Source organism: Plecotus auritus, assembly GCF_963455305.1.
Source record: "Plecotus auritus genome assembly, chromosome: 3".
NCBI lineage: Eukaryota > Metazoa > Chordata > Mammalia > Chiroptera > Vespertilionidae > Plecotus > Plecotus auritus.
Window position 1 is genome coordinate 31348323 of NC_137772.1, and position 17245 is coordinate 31365567.

Below are 17245 nucleotides of genomic sequence, written 5' to 3' on the forward strand. Positions count from 1 at the left end.
GGCTGGTCTTTGTCTCTCTCTAGAGCCTAGGTGTTTCCCACACAGCACACAGGTGAGAACTCGGTCACTGGATAGCCGGGACTTGGCCAAGCACAGTGGGAGATCCAAGTCAACTAGCTTCATTGGCTCTTCTATCTGCCCCGCAAGCATTCCAGCATCCTTGTGTGGTCCACCTGGGTGCTCAGGGCACAGTCATCAGGGCAGCCCCCACCCTCAAGGAGCTCGAGTCCTGGGAGAGCCGCTCTGTGCATGGACCACAGTCCCATGCAAACAGGTCGACATCCTGGCTCAGCAGTGCTCATGCTCACGGTGCAGTCTCAGGGCCCTTGGGAGAGTCTGATGAAGGGAGAACTGGGGGCTGTTCCACCAGGGCCCACACTCGCACTAACAGGGAGCAATTGCATCCGTGTGAAAATCGGACTCTGCCTGCTCCAGCTGCTTCTTAATTAAAGCAGGAACACTAGAAAAAGGCATTTCGAATAGAAATATCCCAACCGGCTGCACTGGTGGCACTCATAACAAATGCATCTCAGTTATGAGTCGCCCATATTAAACATGTAGTCTTACCATTCACAAAAAAGGAAGAGCTGAAGGTGAGGGGGGAGGCCAGTGTCCAGATGTGAGGGGTCCAGCTGCTTTCCCTGCACCCCCTTATCTGTCATCTCCTTCTCCCCACTGCTCCACCTCCTCCATCCATCTCCATCTTTACCCCCACCCCTCTCTCTTCACCCCCTCACTCAGGTTCTTCCTTGCACACCCCTTTTGTGTGGACTGGAGCAGGGCCTTTCCCACAGGGGTCAGTCCAGTCCTGCATTCTTTCTCTAACCTTAATTCTGAATAAGAAGTAGACAAGGGAGAAGGGAGACACTGCGAAGATGTTAAATGCTTGCCAGCTGGTAATCTCATTGGCATCCATATCACCACTTTCTTATTAAACCTGTTCAGAGTTGTATCTTTGTTTCAATTTAGTAAAGTGGAACCTCGTTTCTCAAACGTCTCCCATCTCGAACAGTTTGCTTCTCAACCTGACAGCCCTTTCATGCTGATACCTGTAGGATGCATCATGCATCTCTCAGGTGGCAAACAAGGAGAGAATATAGTCCATTTACCACTGTTAAAATCTCGGGATACTGTGCTATGAATATGTTCGTGTGTGTTTTTGCTTTTGTTGCTGCTTATAATTATTGTAAAATTTTCATTTTTTACTGTGCATATCCTTTTTTGTTAAATTTTCATTTATATTTCATGTCTTTTTCTTTTTAAAGTATTTATAAATTAAATAGTACAAGAGACATATACTGTATATAAGAAAGGTTACAACAGGGAATCATTTGGGGTTCTGGAACAGATTAATTCAATTTACATTATTTCTAACGGGAATAAATGATTCTGTTTTCAAACAGCCTTCCGGAACAAATTCAGTTTGGGAAATGAGGTTCCACTGTAATTTGAATAATACTCTTCACTTTCTCAAGAGATTGGGCCGAATGGCCCACAGCTGTGAGTTACGGCCAGCAAACACTTCACCTGACAATCCCAAAGGCTACCTGCCAGGTGCAGCCTCTTCAGATGGACACTTGGTCGCTCCATGCCCTCTCCAGCTGGTAGGGACTGGTCGTTTGGGCTCCAAAGAGATACTGGGAGGTTCTGGGGAGGGCTTGGGTTTCCTGTGGATTCTGGAGCTGACTAGGGCTGCCATGATGTTTGATGAGTCACACTCAGGATAGGCCCCTGACCACAACGTCAAGCTGTCCAGCCCTCCAGATGTCCAAGAGCTTCATGGTAACCATGGAGTATCTGGTATCCTGTCATGGGCTGCAGTTCTGAACATTTTGGTGGAGGAAGCCAGGAGGCAGCGTGGTTATGTGGCTGTCCCAAGGGGTAAAGGCTACAGACAGGCTATGCCAGCTCAAAGCCCACGAGGACACCGCAAGCACCAGGGTGGTCCTCAGGGGTGCTGTCCTCGAGGGGGTGCTGTCCTCGAGGGGGTGCTGTGTGGGCCTCTTCCAGCCACCCTCAACAACTGCACAGCCAAACTCCGCCCAGTTCCCCCGCAGCCTCCTCTGTAATGCAGGCGCTCAGCCCAAAGCAGTTCTTGCTGCATGTGTTTTGGTGAAGACACCCCCACCCCATCCTCTACAGCCCTCTTCCAGGGAGAAAAGTCACTGCCATCAGCAGGCCTGCTTCAGATGCGGGCTCCAGGCCCACCTCGGCCAGGTTCGGAGGGCTTGGGGGTCCAGGGCCCACATTCTAACAAGCAGCCTATGAGACTGCATGGAGCTGCAGACCTCTCCCCCCTGAAGATCACTGTGAAAACGAACCTGCGTGTCCTCCGTGCTCAGCCCAGGGTCTCCCTGTTCTCGGGAGCTGACACAAAGGGTGAAATGGAGTGAACTTAAGAGAAAAAAGCTTTACACAGAACATTACATTTCTCACATGATTGTTACTATTACACTTCTAACTCCTACTTCGCCAGGAGCCTCTTACAATTGTACCACATCAACTAAAGTGGGGGCCAGATGCTGTCAATCAGAAACATTCTTGAGGATACTACAGTCTCCTCTGCTTCAGTTTCAGGCTCTCCCCCCTGGTACAAAAGTTACTAAATAACCTAGCGGCAGAGACCTCTCCTTTTGAACTGACTGTAATTTCCCTGCGAGTCACCAAGATGCTGCCTTTCCCAGGTAAATGTCCATATCTTATTGAAAGTCTCCAACCTCCGAAAGGAAGCATGTCAACTAGAAAGCTGATCTTGGCCCACCTGGTTATGACATGAATGCAATAAAGCCCAGCAGTGAACGGGGAGGGTTTCGCGCAGAGATGTTCTCCCTGCTCGGCGCCCTGCAGACCCAGCCACCTGTGTAAGGTAGATTACTGTCCCCCTCCTCACTGTTCTTGCAGGTCTCTTGTAAGAAAGCGTTGCCTCTATCACTCTTTAAAAAAAAAAGAGTCGCTCCAGAAATTGGGAGTATGTAACACAAAGAGAGTTGTAACTAAGCCTCCAGGGCTCCAAGCCCACCCTCTCTGTTGCAAGCCCCTTGGTACAGTTCTCTACAGCAGCCTTTCACACCCATCACTTGCTTTCACAATTCTGTGAGGCAGCCAGGGGAGGTGTCACCCCCATTTCACATAGAACAAAACTGAGGTTCACAGCGGCATTGGTGTTCCTGACCAGCACTGCACCCAGGTTTGCCATCTCTGCCCCTGCAGGTCCCTGCCCAGACTGTGAAGTCAGGACTTGGGAGGGTGCTGCAGGGCCCAAAGTCTGAGGAGCTGAAAATCGAAGGGGATTCTAAAATAGAGCCTAAAACCCTCTCTTCTTATGGGTCGTTTCACCAACTCATCCACCTCTCCACCCACCGGGGGCTGCAGGACAGGACTGCTCCCTGTCCCCAGAGGTGTGAGGAGAGGGCGGTGGGCCCTTCCAGTGGCAGCTGATCCGAGGAGGCTGGAGCAGAACTCAGAACTGGAGAAATTTCAGTCTGAGAACTCAGGTCTCAAAACCAGCTTTGGGCCAGTCAGTCCATCGATTTGCATATTAGAAGACCCTCCAGTGTGAGGGCTCCACAAAGGGTCCCCGCCCACACACACTTACCAGCTAAGTGGGGTCTCCTGCCTGCACAGGAGTGGGCTGCAGGCACTCCACCACCAGCGGCCTCTGGGGATGAACTTCTATTTTTGTGGCTCAGCCCTGCCACTTGGTGGCCACGCATCCTGGGGCCTCCCCCGGCCATCCCCTGCACATCCTGCCTGTGAGCTCGGGTCACCTTAACTCCTTCCTGGGCCAAGGCTCACATGCCGTCTGTTAGGGGCAACACCAGGCCACCTGTCCCGAGGCAGGGATGTTTCCAGTAAAGTTAAGACTGCAGTTGCTCTAGAAAAAAGTCTCCTCCAGGTAACTCCCCACCCCCCACCCTCCACCCGGGATCCTGTTTAAGTGTTTAGAGCTACACAGGAGCCAACCCGGTGACGAGCAACAAAGGTGACGTTAAAAACATGTGGTGAGAATAGCCTGGGAGCTGAATGAGAAAATGACATTCTCTTCTTTAAACTGCGGGAGTCCTCTTTTCCTTACCCCTTTGAAAGGCAAAGCAGTTAGACTTCTGGCCAAGGTCCTTTCCACTGCTGAGCTGGGGACCCCACCGGCCCAGAGGAGCGCTGGCCAGGCCACACCCATCCGCACTGCCCTGTCCCCACACCGGTCCCCCAAACGGATGCTCAGCAGGCAGGGGAGCTTGCGGTGTGGCTCTAGGAGGTGTGAGGGAACCTCAGAAGGAGAGGGCCCCTTTGGGTGACACCTGCCGGGGCATGAGAGGATCTCCTGCCCACGACCATGGAGAGGGTATCTGTGCAAGTGGAGCCCGCGCCCGAGGACGCCCTGAATCCGAGCTCCCAGGCAGGGATCCTGGGGTTCCCAGAGGCCAGACGCCTTGCGGCGGCGGGAGTTTAGGGGGGAATAGTCCGAGTCCGCCCAGACCACAGTCCCTTTGCCTCCGGATACCCTGTCCGCCCACCTCCTCCTGCCACTCTCCATGCACCCCTCCCGCCCCCCGCCCCGCACACCTTGCCCAGCCGTGGGACCGTCCTCTCAGCTGTCCTGCGTTCTCCGTCCTCCAAGCCCACAGGTGCCAGCGCGCTAACACCAGGCTCCCGGGCGCTGGCCAGGGGAGCAGGGGGAGGGGAAAGGGGAGGAGAGAGGGAGGGGGGAGGGGAAAAGGGCAGAGGAAAAAGTGGGAGAGGGGCCGGAGAGAGAAGGCACAGGGGGAGGAGAAAAAGAGGGAAGGGAAGGGAAGGGAAGGGGCAGAAAGGACAGGGCTTGGGGAGAGGCCGCTGAGAGGTGGGCGACGGGACGAGGTAGAGGGAGTAGAGCAGGAGAAGGGAGGGGAAGGAGGAAAGGGAGGAGTCGGGGGAGGGAGGGAGAGCGGCGGCAGAGGCAGGGAGACCACGGGGCCGGGAGGAGGGGCAGAGGGAGGGGGGAAGGGGTTAAAGTTTGGGAGAAGGCACGGACCGGTGGAGGAAGGAAGGAGGTGGGAGGGCGAGGCAGGGGGAGGGGGCGGAGTAAAGGGCAGGTGGGGGGAGGAGTCGAGGAGGGACGGGGTCAGGAGGAGTTGAGTCCAGGGAGCCGGTGACAGAGCCGGGAGGGGGAGGGGAAGACCCGCACAGGTCAGCCAGGAGCAATAGGGCTGGGGTCCTGCCTCTACGCCTGGAGCCACTCCGACCCCGGATCAGACCGCACGACCGGAGGGGCATAGGCTGGACTTGGGGGTCTGCTCGGGATCCCCCCGGGCCCCACCCCACGACCCGGGCTCACCTGCACCACGGGGGTCCCACCCGCTCCCTCGATGGACCGGGCCAGATTCGGCCAGAAGGGAGAGATTGTGAGTCCTCTCTGAAGCCCGGGTGCGCGGGGACCCCCAGTGGACCGCAATCCTCCCCCGAGCGCCGCGACCTCCCCAGGAGGATCCGGTGCTGCGGGCCATCCTGGGGTGGGAGGAGGCTGTGCCTGTCCGTAGCATATCGCCACTACCCGTGGGTCAAAAACCAGGAAATCTGGGCTCCGCAATCTATGAGGACTATGGCTACCCGAGGGCACTTGAGGTGGCAGGGGCTCAACTGCACCCCTCAATATTTATGCAAAAGCGCCTCCTTGAGAGAGGCGAGCAGGTGCCGCGGAGCCGGCTGCTTGATACCTTTCCTTGGAACACGTTTGCAAGAAAAGGAAAAAAGACCGTGCCTTTCAATTCTTGTCTGCCAAGGTTCCGGGAAACGGAAGATCTAGATTAGAACTAAACTTAAAAAAAAAAAAAAGTGGTATAGAAAGACTAAAATATCTTAAATGTTTGTCTATACATAAACTGTAATTGGGGCTTTAAAATGTCTGCATTTAGTGGGCAGCCCGCTTGAATAAAACAAAAACGGAGTTCTGCCGAGAGGAAAATAAATACAAACCCAAAAGGCGACTCCTACTGCCAGACGCACCAGGTGAGGAGTCACCGGGACGCCTGAGACCTGCACAGGGACTTGCCCACACTGAGCTGGAGGGGAGGGTGCTTGGGCCCTGAAGACCTAGGTGGGACCTGACGGGGTGGGCCCTGCCCCGGGGGGGGGGGGGGGGGACCTGAGGCGCACAGCACCACCTGAGGACTTGGGGAGAATCGGGGGTGCTCCCGACCTGGGCGTGCACACTGGGGTCCAAGTTCTCCCTGCCTACGATGCTGTGTCTCCAGGCACTACACTCTCGTGCGAGGTGTTGAGGCAGGTGGTGCGTGCTCCTGAGAATAGGGGTTCCTGAATGAACAGAGCCAGCGGGATGGGCAAGCTGTGCTGGAGAAGGTCTGGGGCGATTTGAGGGGGTCAGGAAATTAAATGGAAGGGGAACTCCCTTACCCAATAGCTTTGAACCCAGGAAACAGGAGGGGCTCATTACTAGAAACACCCCCAAAAACCTGTGAGAAAAAGGTCATAGTGGGCCAACGTGGTGTTTCTTAACTGTTTTTTTAAAGCCCAACCCCCCATTTCCCATGAAAGCATCAAAGGCCCTCTGGTATAGAGATTCTCTCTGACAAGCTATCTTAAATATCATTTCACTGAGCGATAAAAGTCCAAAAGGAGGCAGCCCCTGGGGCTCGCCTGGGAGGAACGCTGTGCAGGATGTGCAAGCAGAGAGCACCGCTGGTGCAGAAAATGAGGGAAATGGCCAGTGACCCGAGCCCAGACCCCGGCAGGAGAATGCCTGCAGGCTGCAGGCTCAGATCCCACAGCAGCACAGCCTAGACCCCAACCTGCCGCAATGGGGGGCTTCCCATGCAGGATCCTGAATAGTCATCTCCGTTCTGCACCCCACGAGCTGGCGTGGAACTGGTAGGCAGCTCCCTGGTACCAACAAACCAACAGACCCAGCCTGCCTTACCTTCTCCATGAACACTTACTACTTTGGGACACGGCCACAGTGAAAATACAGAGGACAAACCCCAAGATTTCTGTGCTGTTCAGAAAATCTTAGGACTAATTCTAAAGATGAGGTAATTCAAGAGGAAATGAATTCCCCCAAGAACAAAAGCCCAGCTCAGCTTATCACTGTCCTGAGCAGTGCCCTGCTGATGTCTGGCTTGTTATGGTCAGATGAGTCCTTTGTGACGCTCTGTGGTTTTCACAGTCACCAGAGCCCCAGCGAGGCACACAGGAATTACCATCACAAAGGGGTTCTAGAAAGTGCAGCGGAGGAGCAGGAACCCAAGGGATAATTCACGCGGAGGTATCATGTGCTTGCGGTGAGGAGATCCAGCCGTGTTCAGAGCACACAGTTCGTGTCTTGGCACACGCATGTTCTGAGCTCTGTCTGGAGAGGTGGGACTTTCCAGTTCACCTGCTGCAGATCCCACATCAATCGCAGAGGCCTAGAGCGATCACGTTACATTCGGCAGCCTCAGGAAGGTTGTGAGAATGGGCATCTGTGGGCCATTGTGATTGGAACTCCATTTGGTCACTGTGCCCAGCAAGCAGTTGAGAAAGGTTCATCTGCCTTCCAGATTTCCCCCAATTTCTCTGACTTAGTGTTTGAAACGTTCCCATTTGAGATTAAACTCTTTATGTAAAGCATTGCTCTCGAAATAAGTCTAGAGCAAAATAAATAATAACACCTTAGCTAGTAAACACTCACTGTTCTCCATCTGAGATGAAGGAAAAAAGGTGACAGGACACCCTCCCTCCCTCCCTCCCTCCCTTCCTCCCTCCCTCCCTCCTTCCCTCCCTCCCTTCCTTCCTTCCTTCCTTCATTCAGAAAACCCTGGGCACCCTCGGTGTGTTTTGGAATCTGCCCCTCACCCCCTCCCATGCTGGGTCCAGGTGGAGAGGGAACAAGCTGGGAAACTGAGAGCAAGGTGAGGGCTGGTTGTTGGGAGAACTGAGGGGCCATCGTCGGGGGGTTGGGGCTGCCTACCCCATCCCCAGGGCTTCAGAGAACCAGTCTGGAAAGGGAAGGGGGGAAGGAAAACATTATCTTCTCTGGTCCCCTAAATCAGCAGCAACCCTGCCTTGACCCTGGCAGCCATCCTGCCCTCCTTCCCCGCCCGCCCTTCCTCCTGAAGGAAGGAAGGCAGAGGTCTGGTTTAATTGCTGCTCTGCTGATCATGGCTCCTCCCAGCTGGTGCCTCGGCTCCACAAGGGGAGGACTTCTACAAGTCTAGTTCTGAATGCATATGGCCCCCAAAATGCTGGCTTGGCAGGGCAGGTGCGGTGGGGCTCAGAGCCCTCCAGGCATGGAGTTTGTTCAGGCAGCAACGTGGTGCCTGGCCCAGAGCTAGACACTGGACATTCACAGGGCACAAAGCATAGTCTGCAGTTCCATGGAGCTCACCTCCCAGAACCAAGCTGGGCTGTGAACACAGGCCAGGCAGGGGAAGAAGACAAGACAGGGCCCTGAGTGGTGGGGGGGCCCCTGGGCTGTCCCAGTGGAACAGGAGACAAACCTAATTTGGGTGGGCTGAGGAGAGAGTGGCAGGCAACATCACATACCTTTGGAAGGTTTTATAAAAGGGGAGATGAGAAACGTGTCAGCAGCTGATGGGAGGCTACAGTTTCCGATGGGCTCTCTGATGCCGACGGGACAACCGAGCAGATAGGGAGACGCTGGTGCCAGTCGAGAGAGGGGGAGATTGCTCACCTGCCACGGGTCACCTCTGTTAGGACAAAGGCTGGTTTCTGAGGAAATCGTGCAGGCAGGAAAGATGGGTTACATCCTCATCTCTAGCCTTCCATTTCAGGAGCACTCTTCTTCCCCATTCAGGGTCTGCATGTCTACGAGGTTCCCTCCCAGGCTCAGTGGCCCAAGGAGGACCAGAGGAAAGGCATGGTTGGTAAGCATCCGGTACAGCTCTGGGTGATGTGAGCTCAGGTGTAGCTGAGCGGTGCCCTACTTAAATACCCACCCACTGTCTTCTACTCATCTCTCCACAGGCACCCTGCATGCATAGCCTCTGTGCTCACCTGACTGCTCTAAAGCCAGACTAAATGTCTCAATGTTTTCCCCAAACTCTGATGGCTTGAATTGTGTCCTTCCCCCCAAAAGATATGTTGAGATCCTAACCTCCAGCGCCTCAAAATGTGACCTTACAGAGGCAATTAGGCTAAACTAAGGTCATTAGGTTGGGTACCTAACCCAATATACCAGTGTCCTCATAAAAATGGGAAATTTGGCCACAGACACGAACAGGGGGAATGCCACGTGGAGGTGAAGGCAGAGATGGCTGATGGGTCTACAAGCCAAGGGTCACCGAAGATCACCAGCTACCCCAGAAGCTGGGGGAGAACGTGGACCAGATTCTCCCTCACGGCTCAGAAGGAACCAACTTGTTGACACCTGCTCTGAGACTTCTGCCTCCAGGACTGAGGCAACCCATTCCGACTGTTCAAGCCACCCAGGCCATGGTGCTTTGTTACAGTCACCCCAGAGGAGGAATACAGTGAGCAGCAGGTAGCTTGTTTTATGTTGCTCTTCCATTGAGTGCTGTAGAAGACACAGATAGGTTTCCAAGAAGGGCGGCCATTTCTGTGCTGCCTGATTCTTCTTTTATACAAACTGTCTCCCTAACTGTCCTAAGACAACCTACAAATGCTGACAATAACCGCGAGGTCTCAGTTTTCGTATGTTAATGTCACTGGTCAAGATTTTAAGCTCCATTTGCCTCTTATCACATACATTTTCTTTTTTACTTAACTAGTTTATAAAGATTGAGGAACTATAATCATCCATAAATGAAACAAAATCTTAGCTAATTAAAGCATGTTTATTTTGATATTTAATTCATATTTTGAGACTTTATAACAGATCTTTTGAAAATTCTGAAGGTATCAAAACTATCTGAAATTCTCAAGAGGACATATTTATTCTTAGTTTACTTAAACCCTCTCCCTTTCTTTCAATCTTGTAGAAACCAAATAAATAAGGCCCTACCCAGTTTGTCTCAGCGGATACAGCATCGGCCCTCGGACTAAAGGGTTCCAGGTTCGATTCCGGTCAAGGGCACCCGTACCTCGGTTGCAAGCTCAATCCCATTGTGGGAGGCAACCAATCGATTTCTCTCACATCACTGTTTCTGTCTCTCTCCCTCCACTCTCTCTAAAAAGCAATGGAAACATATCCTTGAGTGAGGATTAACAACAATAAAAAACAAAGACAAATGAATAAGAGCATTGATGAGTGTATTTTTTCTCAAGTTACGATTTTGTGTAACTAACTTTAAAGGATAATATATACTCTTAATAAGTACATCCAGGAATCCATATTTTCATTAAAGTTTTAACAAATTCATTAGGACAGTCCGTCAGCAGGCCCAGGGTGCAAGGCGTGGCCTTCTGTGGCTCTCATGGTGTTGTGATTTCCCGTATCTTGCTGATGGGTCAACAGAGCAAACAAAATGTTGTAAGGACAGAGACAGGGTGCCTTGAATAATCTGCTGTGGGCAATGAGTGTACATTTTTCTGGACATCGAGCAGCAAGTGTTTATTCAAGGTCCACCTCCTTTAGCCATGACCCCTGCCCCCTAATTGTGGGGTTGAATTTAGTATGAAATTCTTCATCTGATTCATAAATGGTTTCTCAGATTTCTGTAGGGCTTCTGTTAGGCTTAAGACTCATACATGTATGTCAATGATGAGTTAGAAATCTGCTATCTGATTGGATGTTTCTGAGTGATTCTAATAGCTCCCTGGCTAATAAAAATGAACAAAGGTGAGCATTTTCCCTGAGGAAGTTAATATGACTCTAAAATTTTAGTGGTGTCCTCTGGCACAAGAAAGGAATTGAGAAATTTTGTTTTTATATTTTATTGATTTTTTACAGAGAGGAAGGGAGAAGGATAGAGAGTTAGAAACATCAGCGAGAGAGAAACATCAATCAGCTGCCTCCTGCACACCCCCTACTGGGGATGTGTCCGCAACCAAGGTACATGCCCTTGACCGGAATCGAACCTGGGACCCTTCAGTCCGCAGGCCGATGCTCTATCCACTGAGCCAAACCAGTTAGGGCAGGAATTGAGAAATTTAAGTGTTCCAAGATTTCTCCATGAAAGAGAAGCTTAATAATGTATGGGTGTTGATCAAGCTGGGATGTGACCCAGAGAAATAAATGGTTGTGCATTCCCCATGTATACAAGTGGATGGCATTGGCTGTTTACACCTGCCAAGCCTCATACCAATGTGCAATCTCCTGGCTCATCCCAGCTGCCAGGATTAATGCGGTCACACATTCAAGTCACCTGAGGCAGGTGTGAACAGTGGACACTAAACAGCAGCCAGCAGCACTGGGACCCTGGATTCACCTGTGGCATTTACTTCCTGCTGCAGCCCTGGCATTTTGTAGAGTTCTGTGTTGGCTACTGGGGTTTGGTCTGGGACAGTGAAGGTCACCCATTCCGTGTGTTTCTCAGTGCTTGCTGTGTGCTTGCTTGCTGGCATTCCAGGGCTGGCAGGGGGAAAGTTCCAAGTTTATATCTATATTTTTATTGATTTCAGAGAGGGAGGAGATAGAAACATCAATGGTGAGAATCATTGGCTGCCTCCTGCACGCCCCCTACTGGGGACCGAGCCCGCAACCTGGGCGTGTGCCCTTGAATGGAATCGAACCCGGGGCCCTTCAGTTTGCAGGCCCAGCGCTCTATCCACTGAGCCAAACCAGCTAGGGCAAAAGTGCTAAATTTAGAATTGCACACAGCAGAGCCTGAGGCCTGACAGTCCCTCCCCAGGGTCTGGGGTGGTGACACCTTAGCTGAGCAGTAAGCCTTCAAAAGGACAGTGCAAGCTCAGGTCCAAAGAAGCCGTTTCTGGGGGTCCTCAACTGACTCCACCCTTTTCACTCATGCATGTCAGAATCCCAGGAACTGAAACCTGGCATCAGGCTTTGGGAGGGGATGGCAGTGGCCAGTGGGCGGGGAGGCAGATGGTCACCAGAAGATGCAGGGCTGGGGAAGATGAGGATTGGGGGCTAAACCACAGGTCCCCCAAGCCAGGTGGGGCGTTCCTGGGTGTTCAGGCAGTGCCTAGGATCTAACTGGGTGGGCAGTGGTGGGTGCACAGAACTAACTAGATTTCCATTATAACAATTGGGTGCAAACAGCATAGCCCAGGAGACCCATGGAGGGCTGGGGGCCTGGAGTTTGGCCAAGAGGAAAGGGAGAGGAACCTAATGGAAAGGGGAAGCTTAGACCTCAGGAATGTGGCTGAAGGCATGGATCTTGGGTATGACGATCAGGGAGGGGGCGTGTGGATGGGCAGAGCATTAAGAAACCCCAATACTGTGTTTCCTGTTCTGTGAGGCTCATCAACCACAGCTGGGCACTATGGTCTTAGTGAGGGCAGGGGGACCCTGGGCCAGCAGGGGCAAAAGGGGGGCAGAAACTACTCCACTCCATACATTTTCAGCAAAGCTGTTTCAACAGTCTGTTGTCCACTTGATCTGGCAACAAAAACCCTCACTTGGAGAGTGTTTTTCTCCATAGCTTCTGTTTGCAGACATTTAAATCCAACTTCTCTGATGATTTTTATTTATAAAGAAATTAAATCAGACATTTTTTCTTCTTTATTGCAAGCAGATTCAAGTCTCCTTAGATAATCTGCAGAAAAGTCCAATATAATTAATATTAACTCATACTTTATCTACAGAAATAAAAGTTAAAAACAGCATACAAAATAAACTGTACAGAAATGTAAGATTTGGTTTAATTTATAATTTAATGTTTCAAAGCAGGTTAATGAATTACTATCAATTAAACATGACTATCTGGATGCTGACATTATCTTAAATGCACTTACTATAGTCAATAATTTAAAAATAAATTCCAGTATTTATGATGATGACAACTATAGATTTCATTCCTGCTAAATACTTTTTTGAAGATTCTCTTTTATTACATTACATAATCAATGGACATTTTAAATGGAAATGTAGACATACATTATAATTTTAAGTCACAGACAATATATGCATATTAAAATTCTGTGTATTTTGATAAGGTAAAAAATAAAGCTATATAAACTGATCTTTATATATTTTTTCTGCAAAAGTAGAATCACACTTTAATAATACTTCCAACATGTCTCATTAAAACTTCGTTGATAGACAATATCAGAATGATTCTCATTCTCATATACATACCCTCTACTTAAAAAAAAAAATGAATTAACCAACAGAAATATTTCCTGTTTTTAAAGTTACAAATGGGAAACTTCCAAAAGAAATGTAGAACACAAGAAACTGCATACTACGGTGTTATATTGAGTTATCAAATAAATAATACTAATTTAAAGGTAAAGTAGAAGTGTTTGCTTTAGGTTATTACTAGTCAGTGCAAAACAAGTGAACTTAGTGGTTTAAAGGAAAAGGCCAGAAAACTCCCTTTAGGTTGCACTGAACATTTGGTGATGCCCAGCAATTTAAGAATAGTGAGCACAGCAGGGCTGAGACATTTTTGTAGTTAAAGTTGCAAGATCTCATCAGGCCAAACTGCAGTTCTATAAACCTGTTACTGCAGAAGCAGGTTGCTTTCAGCCTCCTTCCCTAGTCCAGGCTGCCACCACCAGGTGTTACCTGGTCTGTGTTCACCCTATTGAGTCAAATGCACAGGAGTGGGTTGATTTGGGTTCTAATAGGAATGCCAAGGGAAGGATGCTTTCTTCCTAGCTGCCCCGTGGCAGAGGGCCAGCCCGCGATCCTGGACTCCTGTGAAGACGCTGCAGCTGGGAGGGTCCAGATGCCACTTTCTGCCACTTGTCCTAAGAGCGAAGCTTTGGGGGATGTCAGTTGGGAGGGGAGAGGTTGGACTTCCTGAAAAGGAGGAGCTTAGGCCAGGGCACTGCTGCTTGGGCCACCCAGCAGCTCCGCTCAAACCCAGGGGCTGCCCTGCAAAGCCTCCCCATGTCCCCGTGGGCACGCGGCATGGAGGCCCAAGAAGCCTTGTCTTCTGGGGGCTCCTCACGTGATCCCCTTAGGAAGGAGGCAGGATGCTTGGGGCCTGGGGAACGTGTATGTGTGTGTGCTGTGTGTATGCATGAGAACTGGCACATGTGCACGTGTAGCTGTGAGTGGATGTGACGCTGAGAGTGAGAGAAGGTGACATGGTCGGGACCACTCGTGCTTATAGATGTCGGGCTGGAATGCGGGTTAGGAACCAGATATTCTGACCAACATGGGAAATTATGAGTTAATGATCTACTAACACAGGCAGTCATGAATAAGAGTTTCAAAACTAAGAAAAAAATGCTTACAGTTACTTGCTTTAAAGTTAAAGGTAAGTAAATACTAACTCCTGTGAGGTGAAAAGAAATCACATTAATATCTGAATATCAGAGACATATCTGAAATGTCATTTCAGTGGGGTTCTTCTCTTCCTCCCTTTGTTTTTGTCTCAGGCCCTCACAGGCAGAGCCCCTTCATTTCCCACACACGTTTTTAAGAAACATCATGGAGCATGTACATACAGGCTTAGTAACTTTCATATGTGACTTCAGTTATCTGAGGTAAATGGTAACCGTCTCAACACAGGTGGAAAGAAGATACCGAACCATCAAGTAAGAAGCTTCTGTGTTAAGGCGGAAAGATGGAAATCAAAAACAAAACCAAAAGCAGATGAAATTGCAGTGAACTGTGAAGAATAAGCATAGCAAAACATTATACTCTGAATATGCCTTTCAACTAATCACGTCACCAGAAACACCAAAAATGAACAGGTGTAGAGAATAAAATCAAACCTGAAAATTCACATTCATCAGATATCGAGACATTCAGCCAAAACTCTCACCAGAATTTAAAGTGGCCAAAATTTCATCAACTTAAAAAATAAAAAGCTTTAAAAACATACTTTAAAAATTAGATATGGTATGTCAACAAATAAACGAATAAGAGATATAAACAGCTATGAAAATACTTCAGTGCAAAGGCAATTTTAAGATTCCTAAAAAAATACATTACAAAGAATTTGTTAACTAAACATACAGAGACTCTGTCCCCCCTACAGGTATTATACTTATACCCATATTAGGTTCTTAAAAACGGCTGTAAAAATGCGCACACCATTGTTTGCAGGGTCTAGTGTGGACCAGAATGGCCAAGGGCTGCCACCACACACACATTGAACATGGGGAGTGACAGGAAGACAGGATGGACGGGTGGGTGTGGCAAGGAGGACCCCCAGGATGGACAGGGCGCCAGACTTTCGTTACCTAGTCTTTGGTATGGTGTTTACACTTCCCCTCAATTTATCCCAACTACTCTGCATTCACTGTTCTTACTGTGAATTTACCCGCTACATCAAATAAATATTTTAGGTGAGACATTATACAATCAAATTGTGAAATTTGAACTTCCAAAACTATGTAACATCCAGCATCTTGGAAGCAGAATCGGGGTTCACTTACCAGTGTCCCCCAATTCCGCAGCGTGAGATCAGCTAGCGGACCAGGTCCCTGCTTTTAGCTTAGTTTCCGGGTGACACTTTTCTAAAAAGGCATCAGTTTTAACGTTTAAAGTTTGAATCTCACACTGAAATGTCTTCCTTATGGACCATTAAGGCTATTATGTCAACTAGGCTATTCCTAGAAATAGAAACACCAGTGCAGGAAAGTGACAGAACTTGAACTCAGCAGCCTCCTGATGGTCTACCTACTGGACGCACGCACAGCAAGGCAGAGGCCGAACAGAAAGCTCAGAGTGAGCTTTGGTCAGAGCTACCAGGGAGGTGGCAGCCTCAAGTGGCGATATTGCTTTTTAGAACTCACGGGCCCTCTCGGGGGCAGACCCGTGGGCCTGTATAGATTTTGGAAGATGAACACCGCCCCTAAGAGGCCACCTCTCCAGGAGGGCGATTAAAGAGACCACCACCCTTCCCTCAGCCCCCACGAAATAAACATTTCCCAACAAGAGTAAACTGACACGCTTCACCCTTGGAAGCAAAGATAAGTATCTCAAAACTTGTACTGGGAAAGCTTAAATGGACAGTATTGCCCATTCCTCCTATGTGAATACTCTTTTCCCCTCCCAGGGAACGGGAAAGGAAGATACATGGAAACACAGAGCCCAAAACAGACAGGGGGTCACACCTCCCTCAGAGAAACAAACTTTGAAGCAGACACAACCCTAAGAATCAGCTTCAGTATGTGGAGGGTTCTGAACAAAAGCAACAGCACGGGGTGGGGGGTTTGGGGGGGCCGGGCGACGCGGGACTCCGACAGGAAATGGATGCGCGATTACTCGTGTCTGTGCCACAAGCGGAAGTACCAGAGGGCTCTGGAGAAGGAAGCGGCGGCCAGAACATCAGTTCCGCAAGGGAGAGTCACATCTGTGCTTATAGGATGGCTGTGGGGTGACTGCCTCCCGCCTAAAGCTGGACTGTCCATCTCCAAGCAGATGTCCTCCTCGGGTGATGCGTGTGGCGGAGATAACGGAGGGCGCAGACAGACCCTGACCTGGGACGGATGTAGCAGGCCCTGTACCAGGCCCAGTGCACGCCTTCTTTTTAGCAGCCCAACTAAATACCTGAGGCCACCAGGCCTGTGAGAAATGACAACCCGGACTGCCAGCCTCCGCACTCCAGATGGGTCCTGGTGCCCCTTCTTCCTCCTTTGGGAGCAGAGGACAAGCACACGTGTGCACGGTGCACACTCGTGTGCGGTTCTTAAAGGCTTGAACTGGTGATCTGTTCGCCACCTGCCTCCCCGCAGAGCCCATGGCAGCAGGGTCTCCCGCTGGGATGGCGACAGGTGTCTGAATCACAGACCATGGGAGGGAGGACCGAGCACTCCTTGCTCTCTGGGCACGTTAATGTCACCTGTGTGGAGCAGGAGCCTGGCCAGAAGGCTGAGGTGTGGGGGCTGTGCAGAGAGACAAAACGGCCGACTTCAGAGTGGTCCTGACTCTGGGTGTGCATGCTCTGTCGGAAAACAGATAAGACAGAGTCAGGCCCCTCCACAAGAATCCCACCCATGATGATCTGTTGCAATCACTGCCATGGTTCTGGTCGGGGGCTCCCACTGCAGGACACCAGTCAGCCGGCGTCCATCCAGGTGAACTGCGACAGAGGCAGCGGTGAACCTTGGTCTGGCTACAAACTCCCCTTGCTGTCCCATCGTTGGGTCAAGACAATGTTGATAAAGGCCCAGGGACCAGGTCTGATTCCTTTAATGTAAGTGCCACGCCATCCCTCAGAGACGGGGTCCACGTCAGCCTGACCGGCCGGCTCGCTGGCTCCAGCCTATG

General features: G+C 50.4%; 1 protein-coding gene across 3 annotated transcripts in view; it reads right to left on the reverse strand.

Moving 5' to 3' along the window:
- Window positions 1-12703: 12703 nt before the first annotated feature.
- The window catches only part of ATP11A (ATPase phospholipid transporting 11A), a 142633-nt gene continuing 138091 nt past the window's right edge, over window positions 12704-17245 (reverse strand). For 2 of the 3 annotated variants that reach the window (XR_013960194.1, XM_080661614.1), the window contains exon 30: window positions 12704-16919. The gene's annotated coding sequence lies outside the window, so the exon portion shown is untranslated. The remainder of the gene's footprint in view (window positions 16920-17245) is intronic. The other variant, XM_080661613.1, reaches the window with a different exon arrangement.